The 11348-nt window shown below is 41.4% G+C and overlaps 1 long non-coding RNA gene across 1 annotated transcript; it reads right to left on the bottom strand.

The window, feature by feature from the left end:
• Nucleotides 1–7374: 7374 nt before the first annotated feature.
• Nucleotides 7375–11010, bottom strand: LOC121066670. The gene is made up of 2 exons (XR_005817911.1): nt 10860–11010; nt 7375–9315 (listed from the first exon to the last, which is right to left on the bottom strand). It is a non-coding gene; the product is annotated as an uncharacterized LOC121066670 (long non-coding RNA).
• Nucleotides 11011–11348: the final 338 nt, after the last annotated feature.

Genomic DNA, 11348 nt, shown 5'->3' with positions numbered 1-11348 from the left:
CCACCTTCGCATTTAGGTGGTACCTCCATATAAAGACATTTAGGTGGAGGGCAAGGCTTCCAATGTTTGAGTTTAAATAGATTTGGGGATAAAAGGAGCTGCATGACCCTGACGCTGAGTTACTGTTCATTGCAAATGATGAGTCAGAAATAGAACAAGAGTTGTTGACTTACATTGTCCTCTGTAAATTTTTTAACTTTTTGGAGTAGAAGTTGCCATTCTTGATGCTACAGGTCTCTAATCATCTAACCTCTTGAAACCGGGAGAGAAGAAAGATCAAGGATGAGGAGGAAAGAGGAGAGTTCACTCATTCTGTAGTCATATATTACCTGGCATTTTTATTCTAGTTAGTATGAATCATCATATGACACTATGTCAAAGTTGGGAGGATGAGACAGGATCTGTCTTAGCCCAGAATATATGAAGGGGTGTTTTGAAGACCCTTGACAAATCCTGATACCACTTTAATATTTCAGTGTGTGAAATTCTGGCTTCCAGCCTTGTTGAAGGAGTAGGTTTCAGTCCAGGAGGCAAACAGGGCAGTGTGGCAGAGCCACTTGTGTTACGTGGCTCACTAGTATGACCGTCTCTAGTATCAGTGCTCTCTATGAAAAAAAAAAAAAAAAGACTTCTCAAAAACCTTTCAAAAAGAAGCATAGCTAATGCTATATTGCAAAGCATTTCCCATTAGCTGTACTGTCTATCGATATAATGGACAAACTGGATCTAAAGTGTTTCTGAGCAGGGACTGTTTATGAATGTGAGTCTGCAGTCTTCTCCTTTCTGTTGCTGCACCCTCTTTCCCCTCCAGCTCACAGTAAAACTCCCCTTCTAGAAAAGGATTTGTTACTGTCTGAGACTCTTCAGAAAATCTCTGCCTCTCAGTTCAAGATTTGTATTTGCTGCTGCTTATGGGCATCCATCATGCTCCAAATGAATATGCATCAAGGGTGTTGTTATGGCCAGTACAACCATGTGAAATTTGCTTGCTCTGATGTCAAACTCCTTTCAGGTTTTTCACTAAAAACTGAGAAAGCTGTAGCCATGTCTTTCCAAGGGGCATTTTAAATCATATTCCACTGTTTTTATTTGCTATGTGCATTTAATTTGTCCATTGATTTGTGAATGAATTAAAAATTTTCATTAGCATGGGATATTACATTGATCAACACTTCTTTAAGTTTCCTCTCAAGAATGTATTCATTTCCTATTCCTTAAATGCAAATGTCAGTTATATCCAATGAATGATAGAAAAATTAATCCAATCTCTACCTCCTCTGAATACAGTAATGCACAGACTGATGCATAGATGCTCAGGGACACAAGGAAGGTTTTGCCTTCCCCTTTGTCCATCACCACCAGCTGTTCCCTCTGAGGAGACACAGTTATGGAGCTCCACTTCCAGCTTCATGGCCAGACCAACTCTGCTAGGAAATAAATGTGTGGATATTTAACAAACTGTCCCACTGGACTCCCATGGTTCTCACTGCCAAATAGTCATCTGTTGTACTCTGTCCAACACCTTAAAAGCTCATGTAATAACATACGTAATCAAGTCACATACCTCTGTTAAATCAGTCATTGACCAGTATTCATGCTGAGTTTCCTCTGTGCTTATCCTAAGTTTTGCTCTATGGTTTCGGTTTTCTTTAGTTTTGTTTTGTTTTGTTTTGTGTTTTTTTGTTTTGTTTTGTTTTGTTTTGGTATGCATACAGTAACTGCCAGCACAGCACAGAGCTGGTAAGGTACAGAACAGCAAGAGGAAACATCAGTCTACCACGATAAGACATAACTGTGGATCTGACTCAGGGACCAAATTTAAGAGTGAACGTTAGCATGTGGCTATGAACCAGGGTATAAAAGCCACCATAACCAGCTAGTTAATGTCACTGAACAATGAAAACCATGGTAATTACATGGTAGTATTTGCCTTTACAGCCATAGGAAATTTGTGGTAAAGCTCAAACTGAAAAGCCAGCATAAAAACACTATCAGTATATCCAAATGGGCGTCAGATTTTGACAAGAGCATAAAGAAGTAGTTTTTCAAACCTTTTTTTCCTTTTTTTTAAAATCTACTTTGGTGCCATAAAGAATAGGAAGGCCAAAAGAGATAAATGATGAATTCATGAGCAGCTGCTAAGGTGCAACCCCTATTGTCCTGTCCCAAGAAGGGATGGGTAACTTCTGTCTGAGCAGGGACTAAAGAGTCCCTGAGGGCACAGCCTAGATGACTCCCTGCGAGCCCCCTGAGACCTGAAGAGTGCCAGTGTCAGCAGGAGCACAGGGAGAGGACAGCAGCCACATGTCCTCTGGGTAGCCCTGGAAGCAGGTGTTTGCCTGCTCAGCCCATCGAGGTGGGGTGCTAAGGCATGGCAAGGTCTCTGAGCTGTCCTTAAACCTTGACTCATCCTCCAGAGTTTCTCCAGACCATTTCTGAGGTTTAGGCAGCAAGAAGAGGAGTTACATAGCACTCCTTATATTCTTTATCACCTTCCAGCTACGTTCACAGCTACATCATGGTTTCTAGGGAGAAAAGAGAAGATGGGAGGGCAAAGATATCGCCAAATGCCCTGGGCTTTTTCTACAGGTTGTGGGTATGGTCTTTCACCATTTTCTTAGAGGTCAGTCCTTTTTATTAAATCAGGTAAGGCTTGGGGCTTATTTGTGGCTGCTTTCTTGAAATCCCCAACTTGATGCAAAACCAGTTGCTTCTGAAGACCTTGAAAAGAAGGTGCAGCTGAAGTGGGAGGCAGTGACAGGAGACCAATACTTGCTCTGCTCCCTGTCAGCCCAGACTGTGTGGATCCAAAAGGAGCTGTTTTAGTAAGCAGGAAAACTCCCTTAAATACCAGTGGTTTTTGCGGATGGACTGTTACCTTTACAGCAGGCTGGGATCCTTCCTGTAAAGTATTAGGATAGTTTTATAGGACATGTCTCCCTTTAGCTCTCTGGGCTGGAAGTTGACGTCTGATGAAGTTCGTCACAGTGTTTTGTTTTGTTACTAGGGGTTTGAAGCTCAGGGTGTGAGGACCGTGACCAGCAGCCCAAGGGATTCCCCAGGCTGCAGCCACACAGCAACCATTTGTTTTCTTTTGACAGCCTGCGGGGGCCCTGAAGGCAGCTTAAATCCACCAGTTGACTACAAGCTACAAACCACAACGCCTCTCCACTATTTTGGAGCATGTACCTGACGGGAGTATAAGCTCTGGAGGACTTAGCTGTGCTTTCCTAGCTGCTCTCTTGAATTTCAAGTTGTTTTAATTTTTACAGAGGATTTGCCTGAGGGAGCTTGTGTGGATTTTGGCATTCCTAGAGGTGGTGGCAGCAGCTCTAGCCACAGCCACCTTCTGTAGGGGCACTTAGAGGAACAGGTGTTGAGAAGGATGGGATGTCTTTCCTACTCTTTTCAAGAAACTTGGACATCATAAGTGGTCTGCAGAAAATACATTGTCCCACCCTGCTAGTGTCAAGTAGGTTACACAAACCAGGTTAGGAAATTGTAGAAAGGATGTTTCTCCCTGGAGTTGTCCAAGAGATGACTGTTGTCATATCTGTGAGGCACTTCCTGAAAAACACAGTTAGATGGCATTTATAGATAAATTTGAGCTGGATACGGAGCATTTCTTTCCTTTGTTCAGTGAAAAATACTGGATCCCAGCAAACTGCACTGTCATCCCAAGAGGTTCACTCAGAGTAAAGCTGAGCAGGCTGTTAGTGCGGAGCACGTCACCACATTACTGCTAAAATATGCCTCCTTTTTACAGATCATGAAAGAGAAGTCTTGAAGGTACTAGGAGAGGTAGAAAACTGTTATGGAGAAACGTTCTTACAGTGACAGCAGACACAAACTGCAAATGAAGGACTCCTCATAAGTTTTTGATAGATTCAAACCTTGCTGAAGACCGCAAAGAAGAAAAACCACTCCATACACACTACATATGAAGGTGATTTTTAAAGCCAAGCACTTATTTGTGGATATGGCCAGGCACCATGGATCTTGTCACATCTGATATCTGACCTCTCAATTTCTGTGGAAGACTGAGAGTTTTCTGTAGTGTGGTACACAGTCATCTCCCCAAACTTGGCAGTTCAAGACCTGGGTCAGCAACTGTTTGCCTGTTCTACCAAAGGCTCTACTTAGCCTACATGACCAGGCTGGAAGGATAGTCATTATTGCACTCTGGTGACAAGAAGGACTCTTTTCATTTTGCTTTAAGAGGAAAGTGGACAGGGGAAGGATGACCCCCACTTAAACTGTAGTATATGGTGCCTTTTACCCTAAAACTCTTTAAAAATGGCGGAAGGGATCTAAACACATCTGAATATCTCAGATGAATTATGGGCGTCCCACACTCAATCTGCCGCACATTATAGTTGTCCTACCAAGGTCAATAGACATATATCCTGCAAAGAGACAGAGGGACAAAACATGAAATTGCCTTTACTGAGGTACTGAGCATGCCAGTTTCAGCAGGAAAAGAGAAAAAGTCAGTTGCTTACTGCTCAGGAATTTATCATAAACAGGTAGGTCTGAAAACCATTTTCTAGCAGTGCACAGCTACAAACACAATATTATTTCTAGAACCACCCATGGCCTCAGTGCTGAAAGATGCAGAGGGGCCTCAGCATGAGGAACGTCAAGTTCTCGTGTTCCAGACTGCGGTTTCCTTACACCTTTCCATTTTGGCACAAGTTTGCAAAGCCACTCTCCATTTTAATATTTAAATGTTAGCTGACGCACCAAGCATATTCTTGGGAAATGGTGTAGCTGCAATTTCAATAGGCATAGCTGAAAAGGAGGGAAGTAATGTGGCTGTATAGCTCACGACAAATGGGGCGATAAGCTACATGAGCCAGGAAGTTCATTTTTGCCTCGCCTAGAGAGTAAGTCTTACTTTTTGCATCAAACAATAGAGATGCTAGTTAAAATTAGATGATTCATGTTGATTCAGTACAGGTTTTTTGAAAAAAAAGCCTCTCTGACCAAATTCTTTAGTGGGCAGGAGAGCCTTCTTTGTTAAAAACAAAAAGAAAACAAAACAAAACAAAAACACAAAAACCACCACAACATGCACACGCACTCACACACGCTTAAAAGTTACTGTTTTTTCCCTGGAAAATGTGGTTTCCCTAATTGAGGGTTGAAAAAAGAAAAAACCTTTTCAAGCATCCCACTCGATTAGTCATTTCAGGGTGGGTCAGTCTTATCATATCACGTGATGTCCAGTAATGGTGATGCAATAAAACAGATGCTGTCCAAATTTTGTGCCACCAATCAGCAGCAAAACTATTCAAATCAAACCATGGTCCTTTTCTAGAAATTCCAAAACATGCCATCTCCTCCAGGCTCTGTGTTTAATAGTCTCAGCCTTCCCAAACAAACTAAATACATGATAATTTCTTCTTCAGAAGCACATGGAAAGAACAAGCTTCAGACTACTGAAAACCCAGCTGAGCTGAAATCCTCCTTCCTTACAGAGAGAGGGACACTCCACCTTCTTGAAAGAAGAGGTGCGAAAAATAGGATCTCCACCCATTGATTGCAGTCTGGCAGTATTTATTTTCTGGTAACCACTACAGTCCCTAAAATCTCCTATTAAGGCAGTATCAACCCTCCAAGACACTGTATTATCCCTGGAAGTTTTCACCCAAGAAAAGAAGTAAGATCACAAAATATTACTCATTCTATTTTGTATATTTCTCATCTAACTAATAAGTGGATAAATAGAAAGGAAAGGTAGTGCACTGTACTGTTAGAGTTAATAGCTAATTTATTTAAACACATTTCTGTTAAGGAGCCCTTCATGACAGAATGTGGCTTGAAGCGAATAATTGATACCATGTTTTACCTAATAAATGAGGGAAAGCCTAATAAAAATATTACACCCCAACCTTTTGTTGCCCCAAATTGGGAGAGTGCTAGCATCCTATAAAGAAATACCAGGATGCAATCAAAATGACTAGCACCAAGTACAGCAGTCCCTGTAAATCAGACTTGATGAGTAAATGATAAGGTATGATTTTTATGTTGTCTGGTTTTACTTGAAATAGTGGCAGTGTAGTATTTCTACTACAGCATGAAGACTTGATGTTATTTATGATGAAATTTCTTCTTGTGTTGCAGCTGCCAACAACAAATTTACAGCAACATGATCATCTGCCTTTAAACAAACACCTTCTTGGAATATGTGTCTTGCCAAGCTGTGGATGAATTTTCTATCTTATAAGTACAACTCTATATAAACTTCTGAAATTGCTTGAAATATTTAAATAAACCCTAATGGGATTTTCCATACTGGGAAAATGTGCTCCATCTCCCATTACATTTTAAAACTATGTAGATGTGCTTTTTATAGCTAAAGAAATGGTTATCAGAGACGAGTTGTGTGTGTAATCAGTGCACAAAGAATGAAAAGCAGTGTTTTCAAAATACAATCCTGGCTGTAATGAAAGGACAGTTAAATGATGGCAGTGGCCATGTGGCAATAGAGATAACAGCAGCAGGGTCAACAGGTGCTTTCTTAAATAAACCTCCAGAAATGCAGATAACTCCACATAACTCGCTGTTAACTCCAGAAGTTTGTTCAATTGCCACAACGTGTACTCATCAGAGAAACCAACTAATCTATACACACAGCTGTGTCAAAGCTGAATCCTCCCAGGACATACCCTCCATGCTTGAGGAGATTCGTATTTTCTTTTGCTGTGAGCAGTGATGGTGACTGTGTAAGGCTGAGACATCAGAAGCTTACTGGAAGACAGCTTTTTGCCCTCTAGCATATGATGAAGCAAGTGTATGGTTTGTGGGAAAAAATTCAGGAATACAAGACATTTTGAAGGGTCTCCAAGCACTGGCCCAGGAAGAAGGCTTGTGAGTTAGACTGGACAAAACCTGGGGTAAAACCCAGCAGGGGCTGATGGGGTTTAAATCCTTGGAGAAATCAAGATTGGGGCAATATAGTGTTGGGACTAAGTAAGTGAAATAGAGAAACAGACTTCTGGCAGGTTTTCAGTGGAGGAGGAATAGCTTTTTTTTTTTTCCAATAGTTGAGGAAGCCTAATTTACAATAGACTGACAGGGCTGATGAGGGCTTGTGAAGGAAAACACGCTGAAACCATTGCTTTTTTTTGAATGACACCTTTCCAAGGTGGTCAAAGGCCTCAGGAAGGTTTGCAGAAAACCTGCAATATTACCTTTTGTACCCTTGGCCTGCTGTTTCAAGGCCAGTCCTTTCTCCACCAATCTTGATGCACAGCAGCTGATGTCTGAAGGCTGAGTCCGGCCTGGTTACGGCCTGTTTACAGCCCTGGGGTACTTTGGGAGGCTTGCCTAAACTGATACCCAGGAAATGGCTGCCAATATTTTTGTTTGTTTGTTTGTTTTGTTTGTTTGTTTTGTTGTTGTTTTTTTTTCAATATCTCAAAACAGAAAATGTCCTTCAGTCCTTGTAACCGTGCACTCCCAGATCCTCCTCAGAAGAGACTCCCCATGCCCTGTGTGAGGCATGAGGCTCTAGCATGGCAAGTTCAAGCAGTTGAGCAGAAAACAGCAGTGGCACAAGAAAGCTGTTTACCTGAATGATGACTGCTGGATGCAAATGGTTTTAGGAACAGGAAAAGCGGGAACTGAGACCTGGCAAATGAAGTCTGAAAGAGAACAGAAATTTAATTTCCCTCAGAACAAACAAGGAAACAAACCACCACACACAAAACACACACACACATACCAAAAAAAACCCCAAAAAACAAAATCCAACCAACCAACCAAACAAACAAAAACCAAATATTTAAATAGCCCCTTACATATACAAATTGAGGTAGCTTATCGCAGTCAGAAATGGATGTGTAATCTTTATGCGTTCACACAAATATGTGAGGCTTAAAAACTCCATAATATTACTCTCTACAACCTTTACTGGAGTCATTAAAGACTTGCAGTGGTGTGATGCTTAATTTGGGAATGAAACACATTTCCTGGATTGTTTTTATTTTTTTATTTATATACTGTTTAAGAGAAATAGTCTAGTCTCATTAAATGTTTTACCTCATGAGTTTACCCAGGGGAATGTATGAAACAATATAGAACAAGTGATCAACCACTCTGCCTTGAAGAGGCATTTGCTTAAGATTTTTGGAACAAAGTGGCAGAGTCTTACAAATGTACCATGTTGTAGTGACATGCTGTGTACTTAAGCAAGGTCCATTATACATGCAGCCTATTTAGCAGGTTTAGCTTTCTGTTTGCAAGACTGAATGCAATGAAGGAATGATTCTTGAGTCTTTAATTTTGTCACCATGTCAAAATGATTAAATTCTGAGGTTCAGAAATGACCATATAGCACGTGAGGTCCACAATGGCAATGCTGGCTTTTCCTCATTTCTCTGTAATGTTTAACATCTTTTGTAACTTTCCTGCCTGCAACACTATGAATTAAGATAACTTTTTGGAGAAGTCCTGGAATCTAGAAACATTCTGTACGGTAATTTGGCAGAGAACAGTAGTGCAGCAAGAAAAAGAAATTGCTTTTCCAGGCTTAAAAATAGCTAGTATTAACAGGTCTCTAATCTTGCACATATCTGTCATTTGGGCAATGTAGTCATAAAATTGAGTACTAAACACTTGCATTCTGATGTTTCTATTTCTTAATAATTTTAAGTGCTTGCCAAGCACAAGGAAACTTAAATTCCAGAGATGCTCTGATGTTCTGTCAAAGAGAAATCAATCATTTTTTCAATAGATGATGTCCAGGAACAATTCCTGCCAGAATCTCAGTGGGAGGCTCTGAAGGCATATTTTGTATAAGCAGAGGCAGAGGCCAACTTATTTTACATAGCTCTTCAGCCTGATTAAGTTTTCAAAGTACCTGCTTTGAAGTAGCCACAGCAGTCTTATCTTGCTTTCTGTAATTCCAGTGTTGGGTTATTTACCTTCATTCATTTCCAGCTCTCAATTGCAGGGCTTCTGAGTGGATAACACTTGGCAATTTATTATGTAGGAAGGATGTTAGCCAGTGAGCTGCTCATAGATTTGAACTCCCATCTGTGGCTTCTGTGTACTGAAAATCAGTGTGGACTCATGGAATCCCTTGGGCAGGAAGGGATCTCAAGAGGTCTCCAGTCCTACCTCTTGCTCAAAGGGTCAAGGCTGAGTTCAGACCATGTTGCCTGTGACTGTCAAGATGGGTCTTGAAATCCTCCAAGGTGCTGACCTCTTCTTGGTAACCTCCACTTGCATCCTAGAAGGCTGCATTGAGGTCCTGCACCAGGTGACCCTGCCAGGTTGCTTTGGCCTGAGCAGCCAAGTTGGATATTGCTGTAAAATCAAACATCTGGGCAGCATTATATACATTCAAAAACTTCCCCTACTTTTGGGTCATGTCTTCCCCTGGTCTCATGTCTTTACAAATGTTCATTGTCAATGGAAAGGATGTCTTCTGGAGGTTAGAGGAGACCTATGGATTCTCTCAACTGGAGTTATATTTTAAGATGGAAAAGATATAGGAGGGTGCAAACGCACCACAGTCATGATAGCAGGACACCACACGTGAGTTTTCTGAGGAAGAACAAAAGATTTCAGAAAAACATAAATAAATACAACTTTTATCATCCATTTGCTGAAAGTGACTTGTCCTTTTGTTTTCTACTCTTACAGCTGTGGACTTGGACAGGCAACAGAGAAAACCTTCCCTTCCCAGAAATTTTAACCAAGCTGGATGAATTTCTGGGAGACAGCTTAAGTGGCTGACACTGATGGGAAAGATAATCAGTGCTAGGGTGAATGCGTTACTACACTGACTCAGACATTGCTCAGTTAATGTTATGTCCCTGAAAGATCCCAGCACAGCCCTTGTGGCTTTACCCATTGGTTTACTTCATTGGATATCAGTTCCTGGTAGGACCAAAGTGGAAACAGAAGAGATGCAAGCACAGACAGTAGCAAGTGATATTGGCCCCCACAGCTGAGCTGTGCTGTATGATAAAAGAAAGCAAAGAAGTATAAACTAGGCATGAATACGTTTAAGCTGGAAAGTGGAAGGTGTCTAATTATTAAAAAAGGGAGATTTTGCAACATCCTTTTCATAGGAGCAGCAGGAGGTAAAATAACATGATTATTTTTAAGATGGAGCAACCCTGTGCTTGTGAAAGAGAATTCTGTTAATAAAAGAACTAACTGTGGCAGCAGGGACCTGGTCCTCATGCTCCAAGAAATGATCCTTGAGCCATTGAAAAGATGTTTAAGAAATTCATATAGGGCAAAATAAATTCATTTTTTCTATTTTCCGGAGGTGTGTTATGTAATAAATGCCTGTAACATGAATGAGTGTGTAATATGAGTGTCTACTCATAGCTTCAAATGCAGAGCACTTCACTGAGGAATGCAGCCTCTGTCTTTTAATTTGGCTTGTGGTTAATGAAGGCCTGGGAACGTTTTCCTTGCCCAATTAAGTATCAGTTATAACAAAGTGTTTGAACAGACGTGTCATGTTTCTGGGTCTTACAAAATAAAAATAAAAAATGAAAGAAAGAAGGAAAGGAGGAAAGAAGGAAGGAAGGAAGGAAGGAAGGAAGGAAGGAAGGAAGGAAGGAAGGAAAGAAAGAAAAAGAAGAAAGGAAGGAAGGAAGGAAGGAAGAGAAAGAGAGAAAGAAGGAAAAAGAAAACCTTCAAAAACAGCTGTGTTGATGTTGTCTACTATTGGGTAAAAAAGTCTTGGACTTTGGGGTTTGGGATTTTTTGACCTGTTTGCACCACAACAGTTACCAGCATCTAAGGCACATGTGGTGGTTTCATTTTGGCTTATGTACATGTATAAAATACACAAATATAAATTTTTAAAATTTAACTGCTAGAACACTTACCCTCTCCTCTCTCACTGCTGGCACTGGCACAATTCAAGATGCACCAAAACAACCTCCCCGTATCTCTGGGTGGGTGTTCAGCAAAGCCTCCTTTATGTCTTTCTGGCCTTCTACTGAGAAGTTGTAGTGGGTTTACGTGGCAAGGTTTTGGTAGCAGGGGGCCATAGCGGTGGCTTCTGTGAAAAGAATCTAGAAACTGCCCCATGTTTGGTAAGGGCCCCACTGCTGACCAGAGCTGAGCCAGTAAGTGATGTTGTTTTGCGCCTCTGTGAAAACATATTTAAGACAGGGAAAAAAATGCTGCACCACACAGCAGCTGGGAGAGTGAGAGGAGTGAGGAACAGCCTTGCAGGCGCCAAGGTCAGTGAAGAAGGACGGGGAGAGGTGCTCCAGGCGCCGGAGCAGAAGTCCCCTGCGGCCTGTGGTGAGGACCATGGTGAAGCAGGCTGTCCCCCTGCAGCCCATGGAGTACCACGGTGGAGCAGGGTT

This window comes from Cygnus olor, chromosome 2 (assembly GCF_009769625.2).
Source record: "Cygnus olor isolate bCygOlo1 chromosome 2, bCygOlo1.pri.v2, whole genome shotgun sequence".
NCBI lineage: Eukaryota > Metazoa > Chordata > Aves > Anseriformes > Anatidae > Cygnus > Cygnus olor.
The sequence above is the reverse complement of the archived record's forward strand: the minus strand, read 5'-3'. Positions and strand labels throughout refer to the sequence as shown.